This window comes from Dermacentor albipictus, chromosome 7 (assembly GCF_038994185.2).
Source record: "Dermacentor albipictus isolate Rhodes 1998 colony chromosome 7, USDA_Dalb.pri_finalv2, whole genome shotgun sequence".
Lineage (NCBI taxonomy): Eukaryota > Metazoa > Arthropoda > Arachnida > Ixodida > Ixodidae > Dermacentor > Dermacentor albipictus.
Genome location: NC_091827.1, coordinates 135,196,775 through 135,220,845, shown reverse-complemented (window position 1 = coordinate 135,220,845; position 24,071 = coordinate 135,196,775). Strand labels below are relative to the sequence as shown.

The window sequence follows — 24,071 nt, the reverse complement described above, 5'->3', positions numbered from 1 at the left end:
TCTTGACGGTAAGCGCTTTTGAAACTAAAAAAAGATTTGGAAGAGTTGGTCGTAGTTAATGGCGTCTCCATGCGAGCTGCTGATGGATACGGGAGTGTCTGTGTCATTCATGACGGCCAAATATTTTAGAAATAACTTTGGTCGACAGCACAGGCTGTCACAAGCAACAGTGGACTTGAGAAACCTCTCCAAGCAACGCATCGACATTCAAGGCCTGTTTCAAGCCACTGTCCAGTTTTTCCAAAAGTCATGCTCCGTCACGTTCCACGTAACGACTACAGGAACATCACTGCTGGGTTTAGAAGCCATCCAACGCTTGGGCATTCAGATCGACGGTACGTCGCTGACATGTCGTCTACCATCGCTTCCTCCAGTACAGAGCCCCACAGGTGTGCCTCCGGGTTTTGATCACCTCTTCAGTGACGAGTTGGGTCTCGTCAACAACTTTGTGCACCGAATTCATCGGCAGCAAGATGCGAAACCAGTATCTTCAAAGTTGCGCCAACTACCCAGGCACGTACCCAGGGGGGGGGGGGGAGGCGGGCCCCCCCCCCGAAATCAAGTGGCATACCCCACCCCCCTCCCCACCCCCCTCCCCACCCACGCCACCACTCCTCACACATTGCTTAAGCGCCGCCAGATCAATGTTGAGACTTGGCAGCTATTAATCGGTCAGCATTATGCTGCCTTTTTCGCTCCTTTTAGATGGCGGTAGTTATCGGCATCTCTTGTAATGTGAAGGACAGTTTTCTCATAGATTCCGCACCCATGCGATTAACTCGAGATGCGTTCAGTTGTCACCATCTATTCAAACGTCACGCGCATAGCTGTTGCTTTTGTTAGTTCAACCTTCTTTGTTTAGGCTGATCCTGGGACCAGGAAAGGGATGCGGCTGTTACGGAGCTGGTCTGTATTCTCGTGGAACGAGTTGCGGCCGGAGAAAACGCCAATTGCGTTTAACTTTTTCCTTTGCTTCATTATTTCCTTGAGTTACGGCTCGCCGCGAGGCTGGCAGATGCCCGCAACCATATACATGTGATATGGGTTAGATAAGGTGGGAAATAAAATAATGTGAAAGTGCGTCCATCATGAAACCCTGCAATAACCCTTAAACCCATAATCAAGATGACTGTCGCCCGTTACCTCGTCTATTTTTCTCTAATTGTATAGCACTTGTCGAGCAAAATTGGCAACTGGAAACAAAAATCACAAGGAGTTGAGAAATTAAGCGATCTACTAAGGGAGAGAGCCAAGGCAACAGCCAAACTGCAAGGAAAATTGAATAACAAAAAAAGTTAACCGTTGTTTATGGGAATAATTATGGATCAACATCTTTTTATTTAAAAAAGGAAGTAGAGAAAACGCTGCCGGAAGTGGAGAACAATTACTTGCTTTCAATGACGCTTCTACAGTTATCGGTCGAAACGCCTCACGTAGCCACTTCTCTGCTGTGCTTGTGTGGGTGTTTATCTAACCTTTCGCGGTGAGCGCAGTACATCAAGAATCGCAGAGTCCTGCGCTCTACGCGGTTGTCTGGGACAGGCGGCCGCACAGCGTTACGTAATTCGCGGAACTGTCAAAACTGATCAACAAGGCGAAAATAACTGATATTCGAAACTATAACATGAGAAAGATTGAAGAAGCTGTAAAAAATGAACGCAGCCTGAAATCAGTAAAAAAGAAACCTGGCTTGGGACAAACCATGATGTATACACTAAAAGATAATATCATCAGCAATCTCGAAGATATATTAAAAGCAGCGGGGAAATTCTAAGCTGACCTGTATACAGTACTCAGAGAAGACACGATACCTCACTTAGAAACAGTAATGAACAGGATACAGAAACTCTCCTGTAACTAGCGATGAGGTCAGAAGAGCCCTGCAAGAAATGAAACGATGAAGAGCGGGCGGAGAAGGTGGAATAACAGTCGATTTAATCAAAAATGGAGGAGTCATAATGCTTGGAAAACTGGCGGCTCTTATACGAAGTGTCTATCGACTGCAAGGGTCCCAGAAAACTGGAAGAATGCAGACATTATACTAATCCACAGAAAAGGAGACGTTAAAGAATTGAAAAATTATAGGACCATTAGCTTGCTCCCAATATTATATAATATATTTACCAAAATAATCTCCAATAGAATAAGGGCAACACTGGATTTTGTCAACCAAGGGAACAGGCTGGCTTCAGGAAGAGATACACATAGAAGATGAATGGATCACATCCATGTCATCACTCGGGTTATCGCGAAATCCGCAGAGTACAATAAGCCTCTCTACGTGGCTTATATAGATTACGAAAGGGCATTTGATTCAGTAGAGATACCAGCAGTCATAGAGGCACTACGTAATCAAGGAGTACAGAACGCTCGCGTAAAAAGCTTGGAAAATATTGCTACATGCGTGTGGTATTTGTTTGTTTAAATGAGGCGCGTGGGCGCGATCACTCCAGAAAAGAGGAGGAAGAACGAGCTGGGCTCGCGCTGTGAATATAATCTGTAAATAGTTTCTCGTCTTACTGACTCGTCCTTTGCGTAAGAATATCTACAGAGGTTCTACAGCTACAAGAAAAGCAGGGAGATACCTGTAGAGAAAGGAGTTAGGCAGGGAGACACAATTTCTCCAAAGCTGTTCACTGCGTGCTTAAAAGAATTCAAGCTATTAAACTGGGAAGACTTAGGAGTAAAGATCGACGGCAAATATCTCAGCAACCTTCGGTTTGCCGATGACATTGTTCTATTCAACAACAATGCAGACGAGTTACAACAAATGATTGGAGACCATAACTGAGAGAGTGTAAGAGTGGGGTTGAATATTAATATGCAGATGGTGAAGATAATGATAAATAGTCGGGAAAAGGAACAAGACATCAGGATCGCCAGTCGGCCACTAGAGACTGTGAAGGAGTTCGTTTCATCATCATCAGCCTGGTTACGCCCACTGCAGGGCAAAGGCCTCTCCCATACTTCTCCAACAACCCCGGTCATGTACTAATTGTGGCCATGCCGTCCCTGCAAACTTCTTTATCTCATCCGCCCACCTAACTTTCTGCCGCCCCCTGCTACGCTTCCCTTCCCTTGGGATCCAGTCCGTAACCCTTAATGACCATCGGTTATCCTCCCTCCTCATTACATGTCCTGCCCATGCCCATTTCTTTTTCTTGATTTCAACTAAGACGTCATTAACTCGCGTTTGTTCCCTCACCCAATCTGCTCTTTTCTTATCCCTTAACGTTACACCTATCATTCTTCTTTCCATAGCTCGTTGCGTCGTCCTCAATTTGAGTAGAACCCTTTTCGTAAGCCTCCAGGTTTCTGCCCCGTAGGTGAGTACTGGTAAGACGCAGCTATTATACACTTTCCTCTTGAGGGATAATGGCAACCTGCTGTTCATGATCTGAGAATACCTGCCAAACGCACCCCAGCCCATTGTTATTCTTCTGATTATTTCCGTCTCATGATCCGGATCCGCCGTCACTACCTGCCCTAAGTAGACGTATTCCCTTACGACTTCCAGTGCCTCACTGCCTATTGTAAATTGCTGTTCTCTTCCGAGACTGTTAAACATTACTTTAGCTTTCTGGAGATTAATTTTTAAACCCACTCTTCTGCTTTGCCTCTCCAGGTCAGTGAGCATGCATTGCAATTGGTCCCCTGAGTTACTAAGCAAGGCAATATCATCAGCGAATCGCAAGTTACTAAGGTATTCTCCATTACCTTTTATCCCCAATTCTTCCCAATCCAGGTCTCTGAATACCTCCTGTAAACACGCGGTGAATAGCATTGGAGAGATCGTATCTCCCTGTCTGACGCCTTTCTTTATTGGGATTTTGTTACTTTCTTTATGGAGGACTATGGTGGCTGTGGAGCCGTTATAGATAGCTTCCAGTATTTTTACATATGGCTCATCTACACCCTGATTCCGTAATGCCTCCATGACTGCTGAGGTTTCGACTAAATCAAACGCTTTCTCGTAATCAATGAAAGCTATATATAAGGGTTGGTTATATTCTGCACATTTTTCTATCACCTGATTGATAGTGTGAATATGGTCTATTGTTGAGTAGCCTTTACGGAATCCTGCCTGGTCCTTTGGTTGACAGAAGTCTAAGGTGTTCCTGATTCTATTTGCGATTACCTTAGTGAATAGTTTGTAGGCAACGGACAGTAAGCTGATCGGTCTATAATTTTTCAAGTCTTTGGCGTCCCCTTTCTTATGGATTAGGATAATGTTAGCGTTCTTCCAAGATTCCGGTACGCTCGAGGTCATGAGGCATTGCGTATACAGGGTGGCCAGTTTCTCTAGAACAATCTGCCCACCATCCTTCAACAAATCTGCTGTTACCTGATCCTCCCCAGCTGCCTTCCCCCTTTGCATATCTCCTAAGGCTTTCTTTACTTCTTCCGGCGTTACCTTTGGGATTTCGAATTCCTCTAGACTATTTTCTCTTCCATTATCGTCGTGGGTGCCACTGGTACTGTATAAATCTCTATAGAACTCCTCAGCCACTTGAACTATCTCATCCATATTAGTTATGATATTGCCGGCTTTGTCTCTTAACGCATACATCTGATTCTTGCCAATTCCTAGTTTCTTCTTCGCTGTTTTTAGGCTTCCTCCGTTCCTGAGAGCATGTTCAATTCTATCGTTCTATCGAGTTCGTTTACCTAGGTCAATTAATCACAGGGAACCCTGATCATGAGAAGGAAATTCACAGAAGAATAAAAATAGGTTGGATCGCATACGGCAGACATTGCTAGCTCCTGAGTGGAAGCTTACCATTATTATTGAAAAGTAAGGAGTGCACTCAGTGTATTTTGCCAGTGCTGACATATGGGGCAGAGACATGACATCAAGTTAAGAACCGCGCAAAGAGCGATCGAACGAAGATTGCTAGGCATTACGTTAAGAGAGAGAAAGAGAGCGGTTTGGATCAGAGAGCGAACGGGTATAGACGATACTCTCATTGACATCAAGAGGAAAAAACGCAGCTGGGCAGGTCATGTAATGCGCCGGTTAGATAACCGTTGGACCATTAGGGTTACAGAATGGGTACCAAGAGAAGGGAAGCGCAGTAGAAGATGGCAGAAAACTATATATTGTGCGATGAAATTAGCGGGTGCTAGTTGGAATCGGTTGGCGGCAGGACAGGGGTAATTGGAGACCGCAGGGAGAGGCCTTCGTCCTGCAGTGGACATAAAACAGGCTGATGATGATGATGATGTAGGTGGTGCCCCCTCCCCCCCGAAAAAAAATCCTGGGTACGTGCCTGCGACTACCCCTGGCTTTCCGTGACCAGGTAACAAACGAATATCGACGTCTCGAGGACTGCGACGTCATCGAGCGCGTCGAGGCTTCTGAGTGGGTGTCTCCACTCGTAGTGGTGTGCAAGAAGGATGGAACCATGCGGCTCTGTGTAGACCTACGGGAACAGGACAGTCTTGTGCCTCAAGTTCAAGAGTCTTGCAGAAACAGCGGCACACTAAGCAGTACGTAGACAAACGTAGAGGTGCTCAGGCAACTCGTGTCAAGGTGGGAGACACCGTCAGAATAAGATTTAACAGGAAACGATTAAGTACAGTAAACCTCGTAAAGTCAAGGCCCAGATAGGACCATCTACTTTTCTACTCAGTGATGGGAAGACGTGGCATGTGTCTAAGTTAACCCTAGTGATGAAGGATCCAGCAGGTAGTACATTGTGTACAAGTGATAAAGATTTTTTGTACTCATATTCAAACCTGGATAGTCATTCCGATGACTCGTCTGTAGTGACATCGTCTTCTAAGCATCAGTTAAGTAGCTTGTCTGACTGTATCACTTCCGAGCCTACACAGTCAGCAGTCGTCTCTGATTCCGTGGGGGAATCGGTAGCCTCCCAGGACTTGTTGGGACATCGAGAGGAGCTTCCTGGGCAACCCTCTCCAGCTTTGAGCGACAACCACATTCAATTTTCCTACCAGGGGGAGGGAAATAATAGTGGGACGACTGGGTCTTCGAAGTCGACCGATACGCGTCGCAACCCCCAAAGTTCTTCTGAGGTACGCACGCGTCCTCATCGTGACAGAAAACGGCCTCACCGGCTTGACGATTTTGTTTTCTGAGTGTAGAGCGTATTGCCGTCTCAGGCAATTCACATGTTTCATTAACACAGGTATAAAATGTGTTCCTTGTTGCGGTGCAGCGAGTTTTGTGCCGTGTTCCTTGTCGGACTTTGAGTGACTGCCTGTGTTTTGGTGCCCAAGACTGGTGCGCGTGTATGTGAACTTGGGCGGGGACGGACTGAATTTGTTGTGGACTTAAGCGCGTGCTTTGTGTGCGACTGGTGCGCGTGTGAACGTGGGGGGGGGGGGGGGGGGACGAACTGAAATTGCCTTTGGACTTAAGTGCGCGTTTTGTGTGCGCGTTTCACTGTATGCTTGCTCTGTTTCCGGGGGGGGGGTGATGTAGTATAGTGTCGCCCCCTGTCACATCTCTGTGTTATCATACATTTATGTTTCATAGTATCATAGTAGTTTAGCTAGGTGGCGCACCCCCCATCTGCCATGTGACGAGCTGGGACCAATCAGGAGGTGTCATCTGGCATGTGAAGTCCTTTTTAGTAATAAACGGCCGCGAGCCGGCCGAGTCTTCGTTCCGGTTTTCATCGGGAGCAGTTAGCTTCGAGTCTCCTTCACTGCGTCGGCGTTCGCCGCGCGTTCGCTGGCCGGGGGCCCCCAGTTGCCTGCCGCTGCCGACACAACACAAACTTCTCCAGGCCTCAAGATCTTTAAGAAAATTCCTGTCCTCCCACTTCCGCTCTCCCCCTCCCCCCCCACCGCATTCGAAAAGACCAAACATATGTGCTGCCATCAACATCAGTCAGCATCTCCTTCGTCTACGGTTGCCAACTCTCTCTCGAGTAGACGAAGTCAGTGTCAGGAGCCACCAGTCGGTACATGGAACAAAGCTGGAAAAATATTTTTTTGTCCTACCGAGTGGCGATTTACGTCAAGGAAGGTGCAGTATGCTTGCCTGATGAGCAAAGCTTCCGATACAGATAGCGATAGCGTAAACAATTATGGTCTACAACAGAGCTAAAACCAAGACAAAAACGAAATCGCCTTTTGTTTACGACACTGCAACAGCTAGAACACACACAAAAGAAGAATGTGCAAACAAGCTGTCAGGCATCATAGAAAGGAAATCTTGTATTGCTATCGTGTAGAAAAAAAGGACGCGAAAGTAGGGCCATTTGGCCATCTCGACTGGGCCATGTCGGGACATGGTACATTTACTCAAAAGCCAGGACTGTCCCACTAAATTCAGGACAGTTAAACCTACCTTCGTCGACTCGCATCTCATTGTGGAAGAAATGGCTATCATATTTACTTGTGTAAGGCCTGCGCTTCCTTTACTAGTGTGGCCGCATTACATGAAGCAGGTTCTCAGGCTGCAACGACATTGTTGTCTCTGGTCTTCGTTCTTTAGTTTGTGTGCAAAAGCCTGCCATCTGCTATGCTAAATACCACAGCCACTGGTGGCTCACTGTATATGAACACATTTACCCTCATCGCACAATTTTTGGACAAGAAAAATGCAGCGAAAAATGTTGGGCAGTTCAGAAAAGCACATTACAGTAGTAAAGTCAACTCTTATTTTTCGAGAGCAGAAAATTTGTTTACAGACTTTCGCTTGGTGTCGTGCGCCATTAAAATAATGTTTACTTTAAATTTTGTGATGGCCAAGGCTGCGGGCACGTTTCAGATTCCCCCATCGTGCTGCCCACTGTGGGTAGCGGGTCATCGTGAAGTGAAGATACTGCACCCGCGACCTTGATTCCCACAACTGTCAGTTTAGGCTGCGCAAAATCAGTTTCGAGCTGTATTGGCTTTGTGCCCACACGTGAGGTTACACCGTTCCATCCAGCACGTCCACCGGCAGTCCACGAATGGATGCCGGTGGACGTTGCTGTACTGCCAGGATTAAGTGCACACACAAACTTGGCACATGTTAATGGTAGTTGCTGGTTGATCGCTCGTGGACCCAAACTTCCTTTCATGCGCGTGGTTAACGACTTCATGTTGCAGCTTGCTCCCCGCTACACCCTCTGGCATGCTGTTTCTTTGAAGTTGGCCACCAAAGTTGCAGTTCAGTACCAAGCACATGATACTGTAATAATAATAGCATCGTCAGTAGGTCAACTAGTGCCATCTAATAGCAGCTTGTTGAAAATAGCGAGCATGCGGTATGTTAGTGAAACTTTTTTCATTTTAGCACTCCAAAGTGAGAACATGGGCCTAAAAGGGACTGAAAACTAATTTTTATGGTACTCATTTATTTAATGCAATGGAAAGCTTACCGGTCAGTGTGCTGAATCATGCAGTAGCAATGCAAAAGACGCCTTGTAAAATTTTTATGAGAATTTATATCTGCAGCAAGAAATTGTTGACTGGAAGCATGATGGAAACAGTGATAGGTGAGTGCGATACCAATTATATGCCAGCATTGGTGGGAGGCATAAAAGTGTGGTCGTAGCTGAGCGAAATAACTATTTTGTTGATCAAGTCAATGTTCCTGCGATTCATGTTTTCATAAGTGTTAAATTGTTTCAACAATATTGATATGTGCTTTCATGGTTTCCTGTTAAAGAATTTTGATCTATCACAAGCGTGTTTTTTAGCCATGCCAAGTTCTCTAAAGTGGAATGGTGCTTTTACATGTGACACACAATTCAGCATGTTGCCGTCACTATGCGTGTGCTTTTGATTTCCAAAGCACGTCGTCTCTCGAAGACCTGAGCGAGCTGGAACAAAGGATTTTAGCTCGCATGTGTGCTCAGAATTTTGCAAGCGTACAACGCAATCATGTGTGCCGCCATGCATGACGGCCGCAGCGTGGACTTCTTTACTTTGTAATATGCATAGAATAAAGTGCAAAAGCCTTACAATACATGAACTGCAGATTTAAGAATAATTATGTGGCAATTGTTCCAACGAAATTGACTCAATATGTTACGGTAACGATTATGTTTCTGGTTCTGCTTTAGCGAATCTGTTCAACAATTTTTTCATTAACCAATTCACAAGTAATGCAGTACAACAACACAAAAGTATACACAGACCTTGCACAACCCCAAACACCATATTTTTTTGCCCAACAGACGCTCAAGAGGTAGCTTCCGCAATAACAAACCTTAAAAACAGCAGCGTTTGCGACGTAGACAACCTACAATTAGGACCACTAAAGTATGCAGTGCATGAGATAGCGCGTCCATTAACGCACAGTTTTAATCTTATCCTCTCGACTGGTGTATTTCCAAAAAACATGCAGATTGCAAAAGTAACTTTAACTTTTAAAGGCGGTGACAAAAATGTATTGAAGAACTATAGACCAATATCGATTTTACCCGTTTTTTCCAAAGCGATAGAAAAGCTCTTGTACATAAGATTAACTATTTTTCTAAGCAGTCATTACTACACAATTTTCAGCATGGATTTCGTCAGCATTGTTCGACGGAAACCGCGCTGCTAAAGCAAAAGGAAATCATCTTAAAAAACTTTTCAGACCATAATTTAACACTGGCAGTATATGTAGATTTATCGAAAGCCTTTGATTCATTGCAGCATGAAATACTACTTGATAAATTGCAGTCATACAGTGTACACGGCATTGCGTATGACCTCCTAGCTTCTTATTTAGGGCATCGTAAGCAGTATGTATCAATAGGAACATCTTCTTCAGATATTAAATGCATAAAGATGGGAGTACCTCAGGGCAGCATATTGGGGCCACTTTTATTTTGTATTTACGTTAACGACCTACACTCCTTTACCTCAAACCCACATGTAACATCAATTTGCTATGCTGATGACACTACATTATTCATAACCGGTAAAACAACTGACGAAATACAAAAGATATCTGATGAAACAATGCCGCTGTTACTGGAATGGACAAAGTGCAACTCCTTACTTATTAATACCGCAAAAACAAAAGCAATACTCTTCAGACCAAAAAATAAGGTTGTAAATTTGCCGCTGATTACACTTGGCCACAATGTGATTGAAACAGTAGAATGCATGAAAGTGCTGGGCGTATATTTTTCAAGTACTTTAACTTGGGATGACCATATCCGCGAAACTCATCAAAAATTGTGCAAAACTGCGGGTATGCTAAACAAATGTAGACATATCAATCCTCAACGTATAAAGCTACTACTATATAACTCGTTAGCCCTTTCTCAGTTATCCTACGCCCACCTAGTATGGGGCACAACAACAACAACGAATCTAAACAGACTGTTCCTAATTCAAAAGAAGTTTATGCGAATAATTGCAAACGTCCCATATGATTCTCACACGCAGTAACTCTTTAAACAGTTTAAGGTTATAAATATCCATGATTTTCATAATTATCGTTTACACCAGACATACTGTTCGGCCACAAAAAAGAACAACTCTTTTTACAGCGAGATTTCAGAATTAAGAGAAAATATTGCCGTATACCCTACGCGTCACCATAATATTTGGCACATACCTACACCTCAAAACAACTATGCGAAACAATCGATCACTTTTACTCTCCCAACTCTGCTCAATAATTTTGCCAACAAATCTGTAGATGTGTCACAGTTGTCCAAAAAAACAATGCGAGATCAGTTCCTGTGAACTATGATGCATTTATTTTTGTTTTCGTATATTTTACTCATTAATGTGAAGTTTTCTTTTGTATTTTGCAAAATGCTTATGTTCCATTGTGCAATCATTGTCCGTGCATATGTATGAAAGCAGTCATTTGTAAGAAAATTGTTTCTACTGCTGCTGCTGCTGTGTAAAGGGGCAGCCACCTCGTCAAGCTACTAATCTCAGTAGCTTTTTGTGGCTGCTCCTTCCTTGTGTATTTGTTCAAGGAGAATAAAATTCAATTCAATTCAATTATTAACAGCCGATTTAAGTAGAGTAATCTCATACCCTACACCTGGAGTATCAAGTCCATACTACCAGTTCAGGCCTTTACTGGTTTTTGATAGTGTCTTTGCCAATTTGAAATCACAATTCTTACTTCAATCACAGCTACTGGATTCTATCACTATAAATCATGGTCACTGGCTCCAGACAGGCCGCCATTAGAATATGAACCTGGCAACGTTTAACGCTAGAACGCTATCTAGTGAGGCGAGTCTAGCAGTGCTGTTGGAGAAATTAGAGTGCAGTAAATGGGATATAATAGGGCTCAGTGAAGTTAGGAGGCCAAAAGAAGCATATAAAGTGTTAAAAAGCGGGCACGTGCTGTGCTACCGGGGCTTTTTTTCAGTTCACTTAAGTACTTCCGGCAAACAGCAATGATCGTCTCCTTGTGTACAACGTACTCCATTTTGACGAGAGCTCCGCGGTCAGAGTCGGTCTCAGTCTTTTCGGGAGCACTATGATTCGACTTTGTTGCCTTGTGGACTGCAAACGTAGCGACTGGCAATATGTCAAGCTGTGACATCGTGTCCCTCTGCAAGGCAGCGTATGAGCGAACTAGCTGCTGCGCATCGGACTGCCGCTATCCGATCGGCGCCAGGATTTACGCGTTTGTGGCCGACACTTTACACCGGAAGATTACTAACGCAATAGCATTTCGCGAGTCCGGTATTAGGGCAAACGCAAGCGCAAGGGGACAGGGCCTGGCCGCTTGACTGCCGTAACGGGATGAGCCATGAGATGAGCAGAAGGGCAAATGTGAATGGTCTGCACGGTGCAGCCACCTGGTGGCACAGAGCTCCACCATACACAGTAGCAGCAACGAAGTGTATTCTTCTTTGCTGCTGGTGTGTATTTTTCGCAGGAGTGCAATCATCAACACGTTGTTTTTATAAATGTTTAAAATGTTTTACACTTGGTTAGAGCAATATTAGCGCTTTGTTTGGCAGCTTAATCGCTGCGCCAAAAAGTGTATGGACCGTGCAGACCGATCAGGCCGCTCACGTACGTCTACGCTAAAGTTCGTCCATCAGCTTGAGTTTATGCCTCCAGTCATTTGCCGAAATGATCAGCTTGCCTGTGGTTACCGGAATACCAGACACGTTCGGGGCTACAACAGATTGCTCGCTACGCACGCTGCTTCGACAGCTCCGCTTGGGGTCGACGGCCTGGCGGCTAGCGGAGAGGTCTCGCGCGGGCGGGGGCGGGCTCCAAAACAACCGGAAGTGGACGATGTGACGTCGCATCGTGACGTCAAACAAGTGAAGGCGGAGCTTAGCCCCGCTCGCTCGGCGAACGAGTTGAGGAGGAAAAGCATGGCTAGGGAGGAGGGTAACTTCTAATCGCGTGTAGCTCAATTATTACGTAACGCTTCACCTTAATTGTGGTGCGAATGTCCTATTTAGGCTGTACCCTACGCGTCTACAAAATTTGTCCGAACCGTTTCAGGGGCCCTTTAATAAGAGGTACAAAATGAAGATTGTACAGGTCTACGCCCCTACATCCTGTCATGATGACCAGGAAGTCGAAAACATCTATGCAGACGTGGAATCGGCGATGGGTAGAGTGAAAACTAAATACACTATACTAATGGGCGACTTTAATGCCAAGGTAGGCAAGAAGCAGGCTGGAGACAAGGCAGTGGGGGAATATGGCATAGGCACTAGAAATAGCAGGGGAGAGTTATTAGTAGAGTATGCGGAACAGAATAATATGAGGATAATGAATACCTTCTTTCGCAAGCGGGATAGCCGAAAGTGGACGTGGAGGAGCCCGAACGGCGAGACTAGAAATGAAATAGACTTCATACTCTGCGCTAACCCTGGCATCATGCAAGATGTGGACGTGCTCGGCAAGGTGCGCTGCAGTGACCACAGGATGGTAAGAACTCGAATTAGCCTAGACCTGAGGAGGGAACGGAAGAAACTGGTACATAAGAAGCCGATTAATGAGTTAGCGGTAAGAGGGAAAATAGAGGAATTCCAGATCAAGCTACAGAACAGGTATTCGGCTTTAACTCGGGAAGAAGACCTTAGTGTTGAAGCAATGAACGACAATCTTGTGGGCATCATTAAGGAGTGTGCAATGGAAGTCGGTGGTAACTCCGTTAGGCAGGATACCAGCAAACTATCGCAGGAGACGAAAAATCTGATCAAGAAACGCCAATGTATGAAAGCTTCTAACCCTACAGCTAGAATAGAACTGGCAGAACTTTCGAAGTTAATCAACAAGCGTAAGACAGCTGACAGAAGGAAATATAATATGGATAGAATTGAACATGCTCTCAGGAACGGAGGAAGCCTAAAAACAGTGAAGAAGAAACTAGGAATTGGCAAGAATCAGATGTATGCATTAAGAGACAAAGCCGGCAATATCATTACTAATATGGATGAGATAGTTCAAGTGGCTGAGTTCTATAGAGATTTATACAGTACCAGTGGCACCCACGACGATAATTAATGGAAGAGAAAATAGTCTAGAGGAATTCGAAATCCCAAAGGTAACGCCGGAAGAAGTAACGAAAGCCTTGGGAGATATGCAAAGGGGGAAGGCAGCTGGGGAAGATCAGGTAACAGCAGATTTGTTGAAGGATGGTGGACAGATTGTTCTAGAGAAACTGGCCACCCTGTATACGCAATGCCCCATGACCTCGAGCGTACCGGAATCTTGGAAGAACGCTAACATACTCCTAATCCATAAGAAAGGCGACGCCAAAGACTTGAAAAATTATAGACCGATCAGCTTGCTGTCAGTTGCCTACAAACTATTTACTAAGGAAATCGCAAATACAATCAGGAACACCTTAGATTACTGTCAAGCAAAGGACCAGGCAGGATTCCGTAAAGGTTACTCAACAATAGATCATATTCACACTATCAATCAGGTGATAGAGAAATGTGCGGAATATAATACCAACCCTTATATATCGCTTTCATTGATTACGAGAAAGCGTTTGATTCTGTCGAAACCTCAGCAGTCATGGAGGCTTTACGGAATCAGGGTGTAGACGAGCCGTATGTAAACATACTGAAAGATGTCTATAGCGGCTCCACAGCCACCGTAGTCCTCCATAAAGCAAGCAACAAAATCCCAATAAAGAAAGGCGTCAGGCAGGGAGATACGATCTCTCCAATGCTATTCACAGCGTGTTTACAGGAGGTATTCAGAGACCTGGATTGGGAAGAATCGGGGATAAAAGTTAATGGAGAATACCTTAGTAACTTGCGATTCGCTGATAATATTGCCTTGCTTAGTAACTCAGGGGACCAATTGCAATGCATGCTCACTGACCTGGAGAGGCAAAGCAGAAGAGTGGGTCTAAAAATTAATCTGCAGAAAACTAAAGTAATGTTTAACAGTCTCGGAAGAGAACAGCAATTTACAATAGGCAGTGAGGCACTGGAAGTCGTAAGAGAATACATCTACTTAGGGCGGGTAGTGAGGGCGGATCCAGATCATGAGACGGAAATAATTAGAAGAATAAGAATGGGCTGGGGTGCGTTTGGCAGGCATTCTGAGATCATGAACAGCAGGTTGCCATTATCCCTCAAGAGAAAAGTATATAATAGCTGTGTCTTACCAGTACATCACCTACGGGGCAGAAACCTGGAGGCTTACGAAAAGGGTTCTACTCAAATTGAGGACGACGCAACGAGCTATGGAAAGAAGAATGATAGGTGTAACGTTAAGGGATAAGAACAGAGGAGATTGGGTGAGGGAACAAACGCGAGTTAATGACATCTTAGTTGAAATCAAGAAAAAGAAATGGGCATGGGCAGGACATGTGATGAGGAGGGACGATAACCGATGGTCATTAAAGGTTACGGACTGGATCCCAAGGGAAGGGAAGCGTAGCAGGGGGCGGCAGAAAGTTAGGTGGGCGGATGAGATTAAGAAGTTTGCAGGGACGGCATGGCCTCAATTAGTACATGACCGGGGTTGTTGGAGAAGTATGGGAGAGGCCTTTGCTCTGCAGTGGGCGTAACCAGGCTGATGATCATGAAATCATGGTCCTTTCATTCCCATCAACATCTGACAACACATTCTGGCCAGCTGTCGGTCCCTTTAAGCCCAGACCAAATAAACGCTTGCCGTTTGCTGCACCTCATGAGAAATGGTGGTTTCCTTCTACAAGAGACCCGCGTGCTAGTGCTCACCCACTTGGCTCACTCATAGACGTTTTGACAGACATCATTTTGTGCTTTGTTATTCACCGTGGTTCAAAATGCTGAATTAATGAGAAACACAATTCTTTTAATGCGAATAGCATTCTTAGCCTACATGAGCCGTTTTGAGCCTGCCCGCCCGTCCGTCCATCCATCCATCTAGTAATTCAAGTTGTCTACTTGCTTGGGCCACTGGGTATGTGTTCCTGGTCGTGATACCGTCGTGGTCATTCCATTATCGTCATTCAAGCTTTGCGATCTCACTCTAATCCGGCCGTCCATGTCACACCAACTACCCTGTACCCAGTGGCCCAAATTGTCTAATAGCATGGGTCACTAAGTATGGACTCATGGTTCTGATGCCGTCGTGATCATTGCATTCTTGACAGTCCAGCTTTGTCATCCAGCTCTCATCATCTCAACGTCGTCATACAGTCATCACGCATTCCTTGTCACACCAACATCATGATGCGGTCGCAGTGATTCAGTCATCAGTCCAGCTTCGTGATCTGACTCTCATGAGGTGGTCATGGTCATTCCTTCTACTTCGACCCAGTGGTCCAAGTTGCCTACTTGCTTGGGACACAGGTACGTGCTCCTGGTTGATCTCATCCATCGTTGTCAGGCCAGTGTCGTCACATGCTCTTGTCATGCTGTCGTCGTCCCGTCTTCTACCGCGAACCCAGTGACCCAAGTTGTCTAATAGCTTGGGCCACTAGGTCTTGGTCATGATGCCGTTGTGGTTGTTCCTCGTCGTCATTCCAGCTTTGTAATCCGACTTACGTCATGTCGTCGTCATCGCACCATTGTCGTTATATAGTTCTCATGCATTTCTCGTCACACCTCCACTGTGATGCTGTCATTCCTGCCGTCATTCCAGCCTCGGGATCTGACACTTGTCATGCTGTCATCGTCATGCTTTCTCAGTCCCAGTGATCCAAGTTATCTAATTGCTTGAACCACTAGGCATGTGTTCGTGGTCATGATGCTGTCGTGTTGTTTGCATTGTCATCGTTTCAGCTTTGTAATCCAACTCTCTTCATACCGTCGTCACCCCGCCATGACCACCATGCTGTTGTCACGATGTCGTTTCATCATAGTCATCCCATTGTTGTCATGCCATCGTCGTCAACATGCAGCCTTTGTCGTTCCATTGATGTCAATTTTCTTCATCATTCTATCGCAATGATACCATCACCATTCAATTGTGATTATGCCGTCTTTGTCATGTTGTCATCAGAGAGTAACTGTCCTCACATAGTCGCTATCATACATTTGCTGTCAGACTGTCGTCATGTCATCCCGGTTGTTCCGTCGTAGTCACACCAGTCGCATCATCCGAATCTCATCATGCCATCGTTGTCACGCAAATGTCGTCACACAGGTTTTTATTTATTTATTTAAAATACCTCACAAGCCCAAAGGGCATTGTGTAAGGAAAATTAAGTTATTACAATGAAAGTACAAGCAAACTAGTACGGAGCAAGGTTACTAAGCAAGTGAACGTCGAAACATGCAGACATCTTTACAACATTGTCATCACACACTTATCATTGTCCTTATGCCGATGTCACGCCAATGTGGCCGTCACGAATTCGTTGTCATATCATTGCCGTGATGCCATCATGATCACCACATACTCATCCTTATAACTCTGACTCTCGTCATGTCATTGTTGTGAGCCTTTGCCCTCACACAGTCGTCATAAATTTGTGATCATGCTATCATTTCACTATAGTCATTGCTTCAGTAACGTCCTCCCGTTGCCACCATTCCGTCATCATCATACCACCTTAGTCAATTTATCGTCATTATTCCTCGTGCTTCATCCCATTGTAATCATGTTGTCATCATTCAATCATGATTATGCCACCACTGACATAATAGTGTCGTCAGCAAACCATGACAATCGGAACAAGCTTGAATGAGACCCAGCCAAGCAAACAAAACAAGCGTGAGCGAGAGCTGACGTGAGCAGACAATAGTACCAAACGAGCGGTCTGGCTGAGACCAGATACAAGTATGCATCGTTTAGAACGACAGAAAGCTGAGCTAGTTGGTAAGGATTCATTATGCAAACTAGAAGTGAGGCGTGCAGACAGGACACAAGAGTAGAGAAGTGGACAACACGAACGCCACACGAAGTATGCATCGAGCAGTTGGGCGAGTCTGCATGAAACAAGTTTCCAGCGCACGTCACTGAAGCAGCTGCTCTCACTGGTCTCTGCCATTCGCGTCTCGTGTCTTTCATCTCCAACTCCATGTTCACTCTTTCATCTTTCGTTGTGCTCATTCGCTTGGTCACACTGCTGCCGCTCGCCGCAGGAATGGGCATTTAAGAGCTGCGTTCTAACAAACATGTGCAGGTGCCGCGTACTGTGGGAATTGATGTTGACCTCATCAGACCCGAAGCCCACACATGGGCATAACTTTAAGGCAGTTCTTACTACCAGCTGGCACATTATGAACGTGAAAACAGCATTTTTCATTGAAGTAATCTGGAAAAATGCTGGAGGCAGCATTTCCATGAAAATGGGGAAAATAACTGTCTCCTTATGACTCCTGTCATAAAAAATTTGCAGTTTTGCCCAAAAGGCAAAGCGTTAATTGCGATAGCAAGTTAGTGGACAGCTAAACGAAATAAGGATTGGTTTTATTGGCCGTGTAAACTTGTAAACATAGGCACACTAGCTAAATTAACAAGCATTGTGCCACGCGTGCACAAGCAAACGTGAACACATCTCCCTTGATAACCACGAAAACTGACTGACAAAATGCTGGAGTGAGGAAGTGCGACAGCAGTAGTGAGCGAAGGCACCTTTGTGCTGCATCTTGCATCAATGTAAAGTAAGCTGCGATAACACAGGCAGACTCCATTGCAGATGGCTTTCAGCGGCCTGGGCGCAGGCACGCAGCCAGAATGCCCTGCTCCCTATCTATCTTCCCTTCAGTGCCTTGCACATAATGGAAGACAGCCCGCTTCGTTCACACTTTCTTCCCTTTCGTGCATAAGATTGCGCCGCAATCGACGACTCATGATCGCACATACAGCTGTCACGATCTACCCGGGTTCATGAACAGAGGGCTCGAGGCACCCTCCGTTAGACGGACGCTCCGCAGCATGGAGGTGCTGAACGATGACTGACCGTCGAGCAGCTGTGTTTATCGGTGCGGTCACCAATGTTGCCTACCAAGCCTGGTGGGCCAACAAGATTATGCCCGAAGGGACATCACAGGCTTGCTACACCCCCTTACCCCCAGTTTGTTGACTAAAATAAACAAACGTCCAAGTTCAGAGCATAAGGCTGTGCCACCGTCCTAGCTGGGTTGATCGTGCCTGCTACCCTGACGAGTAACGGTCCGGTGGCCTCTGCCGTCGAGTACTTTGCCTGGGCACCGGTATTGTAGGGTCGGGTGTGGCAAAGCCGGGTGCTGCCTAAGCCAGCCTCGCTCCATACGGAGGGTTCGTAGTGGTTGGCCTTGTGAGTGGTGCCGGGCTCAACACCAGTCCAACGGGTGCCGCACCACAGGCAACGGTTGCCGCCTCCGAGATGGGTGGTGCGTCGCTGGAAGCGACTGGTGCTTCCTCTAGTACTCCTGCAGGCTCGAACTCGGAACTGGCAGTAGAGGGTGCTGGCCAGGTCCCTAAGCGAGGCCTAACATGGTCGGTGTGTCTGTGCCACGTGGCCTTGTCTGGATGCAGACGAGCAGTGATGAGGCACTGGCAGGAGACACCACCTGTCCAGCGAACCAGGGTGGGACAGGACGGAAGTTCCCGGCGAAAACTGGAGCTCCCGACTCTGGCAAAGGCCCGGGACGGCACCCTTCGTCAGCAGCCAGCTTCTGCTTCAGCTGCTTCAAGAGCACTGTGGATCGGAGGTCCGGATGCAAGACGTCCAAGGGTGTCTTGACCATCCGACGCAGCAGGAGCTCACAGGGAGCACGGCCAGTGACATCGTAGGGTCTGGTACTGAAACAGTATCCGGGCAATCAGCGTCCGGAAATCCCCAGTCTAGTTGTTCTTGAGCTTGTCCTTGATGGTTTGCACCACCCGCTCGGCTGCACCATTCGAAGCAGCATGGTACGGCGGAACCATCATCCGGCGGATTCCGTTCTTCGTCAGCCAGGTACACTGTGCTGGCGAAAATAGGACCATCGTCGGACACGATGATGCCCGGATATCCCTGGGCAGCGAAGACCTGTCGTAACGCTGCGATGGTCGCGCCTGCTGATGGAGTGACAGGTAGAACCTCCAACCACTTCGAAAAGGCGTCCACCACCACCAGAAAGTAATGGCCCTTGAAAGGACCCCCAAAATCCACATGTAGGCGGGACCAGGGTCTCTGTGGGAACGGCCAGGTGATGATTTCCACATGACATGGGGCCCGCTGATGCTTCTGGTACATTTGGCAGCTCTGCACCATGTGAGTGATGTCCTGGTACAGGCCAGGCCACTATCTTGGTCTTTTTCATGCCACGATGACCCGTGTGCAGCAACTGCAGGACCATGGACGGGAGACTCTGTGGGGTCACCACTCTGGAACCCGGCAGTAGGAAGCCCTGCTACAAGTCCAGCTCAGCGGCCTTGTGGCTATAGCCCTGCTGAACCGATTCCTCCCCACGGGACACCACCTTGACTACCTGAGACAGGACTCGGTCCCGGCTGGTCGCTTGCGATACCACAGATCTGGAGAGCACCTCCGGGTATGCGTGCTCCAGCATGAACACTTCAGCAGGTTTAAGAACAGCATCAGGCACCTCTGGCAGGTGCAGGTGGCTCAGGGCGTCAGCAGGTCCCACGTCCTCTCCCGGACGGTAACTGTAGGCTGCCAGCCTCAAGGCCCAGCATACCACTCGAGGTGATGCTTACACGGGAACTGCCTTGTCAGGCCCTAGAAACCCCAACAGCGGCTTGTGGTCCGTGACCGCCTCGAACTACGGCCCCACAGACACTGGTAAAAGCACTCGACACCGAACATGAGGGCCAGGCCTTCTTGTCAAGCTGGCTGCAGTGTTGCTGTACACCATGAAGCCGACGGGAAGCAAATGACAGGGCGTTCCTGGCTATCCTCGTCCCGGTGCGTCAGGACGGCTCCCACGCCGTGCGGCGATGCATCTACGGTCAGGATGATAGGCTTAGCAGGAACGAAATGTACCAGTACTGGAGCCTTGGTGATTAGCTCCTTGCTGCACTGGAAGGCCCGGCCCTGCTCCTTTTTCCAAACCCATTGCTGACCATCTCGAAGCAGAAGATGGAGTGGCTGTAGATGCTCCGACAGATTCGGCAGGAAACTCCTGTAAAGTTGATGAGACCGAGGTAGCTCTGAAGCTCCTTGTTCTGGGGCTTAGACGCCTTGAGCACAGCATCAACTTTGCGGGGAGCCAGGGCTAGGCCAGCCTGAGAAATGACATGTCCCAAGTACTCAAGACTGGGAGCCAGGAAAACATACTTTTCCAGCTTGGGCTTGGGACAGGTGTCCTGCAGTCGTGCCAGAACATTGTGCAGGTTTTACAGGTGGTCCCTGTCGTCGCTGCCAGTAACTAGGATGTCATCCAAGTACACCGCCACGTGCATCAGGCCCCTGAAGAGGATGTCCATCTCCCTCTAAAATATGGCTGGGGCTGAGGTCACGCAAAGGTAAGCATGTGTACTGGAAAAGCCCTAGAGTTGTCGATATTGTGACATACTTCCGGGAGGCATCCTGGAGCACCAGCTGCTGGTAAGCATTTCTGACGTCGAGCTCGGTAAACTTCTTTCCACTGGATAATGCTGACCAGAGACCTTCAATCTGGGGCAATGGGTACTTCTCGACGGTAGCGACGGGGTTGATGGTAACCTTGAAATCCCCGCACATCCTGACACTGCCATCTCGCTTGAGGACTGGTACGATGGGAGCGGCCCTTCAGACGTCTTGACGGGCACCAGGATGACCTCTCACTGTAACCGTTGCAGCTCCTGGGTGACCCCATCCTTCAGCCTCGACGGACACGCCGGGGAAAGTGCGCCTGAAGAGGTTCCCGGCCATGACCGACACGGTGGCCCCTGTGTTCAACTCCATGAAAATGGGGTGCCCGCAGATTTCGACAGCCTGCATGTACGGCAGCACGGAGAACGGTACAAGGCCTGTGTGCCACAGGTCGAAAATCAGCGGGTCCTCGGCCTCGACGTGGAGCCTGGCCGCAGAAGAACTCGAGCCTGCTCCCGTACGCCCCCACCGCGTCCCCTTGCGACGGCTGCCCTGGCTGCGGGCTTGTGTGGTACCTGGGCTTGAACCAGGCTGCTGCTGATGTCCGCTGTTCGTCCTCCCGCTTCAGCATACCCGTGCCAGGTGCGCAGTTTTCCCGCACGTGAAGCATTGTGCTTGAGAGAACTGGCAGGGGGGGGGGGGGGGGCAGGAATGAGCACCACCACAGCGACCGCAGGTACTGCCCTTTGTCGCCAACTTGTTGACCGCCGCTTCTGCCGACGGTGAGCCAGTCGCACAGGCAATCTCGCCGGTGCCCTTGGCGGCAGCTATCATTGCCAGCGCTGCCTTCACGGCGTCGTCCAGCGACGTGTCGGGAAGCTCCAGGAGTCGCGTCGGCATGGCGGTGTTGTTGATGCCGCAGGCGAAACGGTCCCGGAGCAGTAAGTCCAGTTGGTCCCCGAAGGTGCAGGCACCAACCCTCATAGCGCAGCAATGAACTGCCCGAGGATCTCTCTTTTCCGGCAGCTCCAGTTGTTGAAGCGGGAACGCTCCATTAGTCTGGACGGTGCTGGGTTGAAATGCGAGTGCAGTATGGCGAGCAGCTCACCCAGCGTCTTAACATGCAGCGTCACTTGCTTGAGAAGGTAGAGCAGGAGACTGAAGACGCGGGTCCTGCAGCTGGCCAGGAATATGTCCCACTGTTTGGCTTCGGCTGTGTCGTTTGCCCGGAAGAACACGTGGACTTGTTCCTAGTAAACTGGCGAGGCGGACCCATCTCCCTCGAACGGCTCGATCCTTCCGCACAACGGCATGGCGGCAGCGACGAGGGGCGGTGTTTCGCTGCTTGCGGCAGTGTGGGACCATCCGTGGGTACACGCCGCCAGTGTCACGATCTGCCTAGGCTCGTGAACAAGGGAGGGCCTATGGCCGCTCCGCAGCATGGTGGTGCTGAACGACGACTGACCGCCGAGCAGCTCTGCTCGCCCATGTTTATTGGTGCGGTGACCAATGTTGCCTACCAAGCCTGGCGGGTCAACAAGATTATGCCCGAGGGGGCGTCACATGCTTTCTTTATGTGGCCTGTAGGGTGGGCAACACCGCAACAAAGAAGGTCAAGCACACGGAGGAAGGAAACTGAGGAGAGGCCCTGACGTCACTTTTTGCGAAGCTAAAGTGAAGCCGGAAGTTGGCGTTGTTCATGGCGTTGCTCCGCCTATCGGGCCAGCTCTCCTCTCATGTTTACATCTCTCACGAAACCATGCCGCGCTGCGCGCAACCGTGCTGCTCGGATCCGCACGCTCCGCAGCATTACTAAACAATCGTTAGTACGTTAACATGATTTCGCCAAAGAAGGCGAAATTTCCCGCGGATATTCCTTCGTCCGTTGCCATTGCCGTGGCGCGGTACATTGCGCACAGCGTTGCATGCGCGTTCATTTCCCGAACTTCAGTTCCTCCTGTCCCACCTTGCCACAGCAACATCCGTGAGAGCACGGTCCAGATAATGCAGCGCAACAAAACACGGAGACTAACGCAAACCTGCCCGCACGGCGCCTTCGCCACGGTACGAAACCTACGGAGCAACACCTGTGAGCGCACAGAACCAAAACAAAGCCGCCATTGTGGCCCGAAAGGCGTGGCCGCTGCGGCAAAGAAATAAAAAATCAGCAAAAAAGAGGAGAACCTTCTACGTCATTTCCTCCACACTTCTCCTAGGGCGCGGAGGGGGTAGGGCCTCTCCTCTGTCAAGCAGAAAGTCAGAGAGGCTGAAATAATCTCATGGGTGGCGGCAGTGGAGTAGAAACCTGCCATGAGTAACTACTTAGGAGGAAAAAAATAAATCAGGAAAGAAACAATTTATGATAACTCAAAGGGAAGCTCATTACTTTTCGAAGCAAGTCGGGATGCCTTAGAGCATGCACCTATAAAGCAAGATATAAGAAGGAAGAAGAAGCATGTGCTTGCTGCGGTAAAGCTAGGGAAACTATGGAGCTTGTTTTATTAGAATGTGAAGACGTCTACTCAGCGGTCGATTTAGACACCACTGGCCTCCTTGAAGCCCTTGGGTTCAGCGGGAGCAGTGGAAAAATAAATATGTCCGCAATAGGCATTAGTAAGAGGCGATTGGAGGATTGATGGAAGAAAAGTATGGAAACAACAAAAGACGGAGACATACAAAAGCACAGTTCGCAATAGAGGATCAGAAAACTTAGTTGTGGGTTTTCAGTGTTTTTTTATTATTTTTTTATTGTTTAACCTAGGACGTACATTAGACAGCATAATAGCAAGAGCTTGGTGGCGCAACCCACCGCCCCGTTCCAAAGAGGATGCACATAACATCCATCCATTTTATCTTACAAACTTTCTCCTACAATTATTAAAGCATTTTCATTACATAAAGAGCACAAATTTATTATTTCTAATTGGATGTTGTACTCTTCATTAGTAGGTTTACTGTTTTTTGCCATTATAAAAGTAAATAGTGTTCAGCACCATCGATCCTACACGTGACCTCTGGCCTGGATATTACATTTTTACTGATATTTTCAAGTGCACGGCGGCACGGATTCATTCGTTTGTACACTTAGGCTGGTTGCTTCTCTGTTGCTAAAACTATTTCATTGCGCTTCGATGTCTCACGTTATTTAACTTGAGGTGAAATGACGTGCTTGCAAGCGGGCATGTACGCCCGATAGCTAGGTTTCGGTCGTGAGCCATTCAAAACACGTCTGCATCTAAACGGGAGCTGGATTCTGCTGCGGCTGACAACGGCA

At 47.7% G+C, this 24,071-nt stretch overlaps 1 protein-coding gene and 1 pseudogene across 2 annotated transcripts in view; one reads left to right on the top strand and one right to left on the bottom strand.

Moving 5' to 3' along the window:
• Positions 1–24,071, top strand: part of LOC135911544 (tigger transposable element-derived protein 6-like) — a 374,082-nt pseudogene that overhangs the window by 10,593 nt on the left and 339,418 nt on the right.
• The window catches only part of LOC135911545 (1-phosphatidylinositol 4,5-bisphosphate phosphodiesterase classes I and II-like), a 590,731-nt gene that overhangs the window by 337,553 nt on the left and 229,107 nt on the right, over positions 1–24,071 (bottom strand). The window lies entirely within an intron of this gene.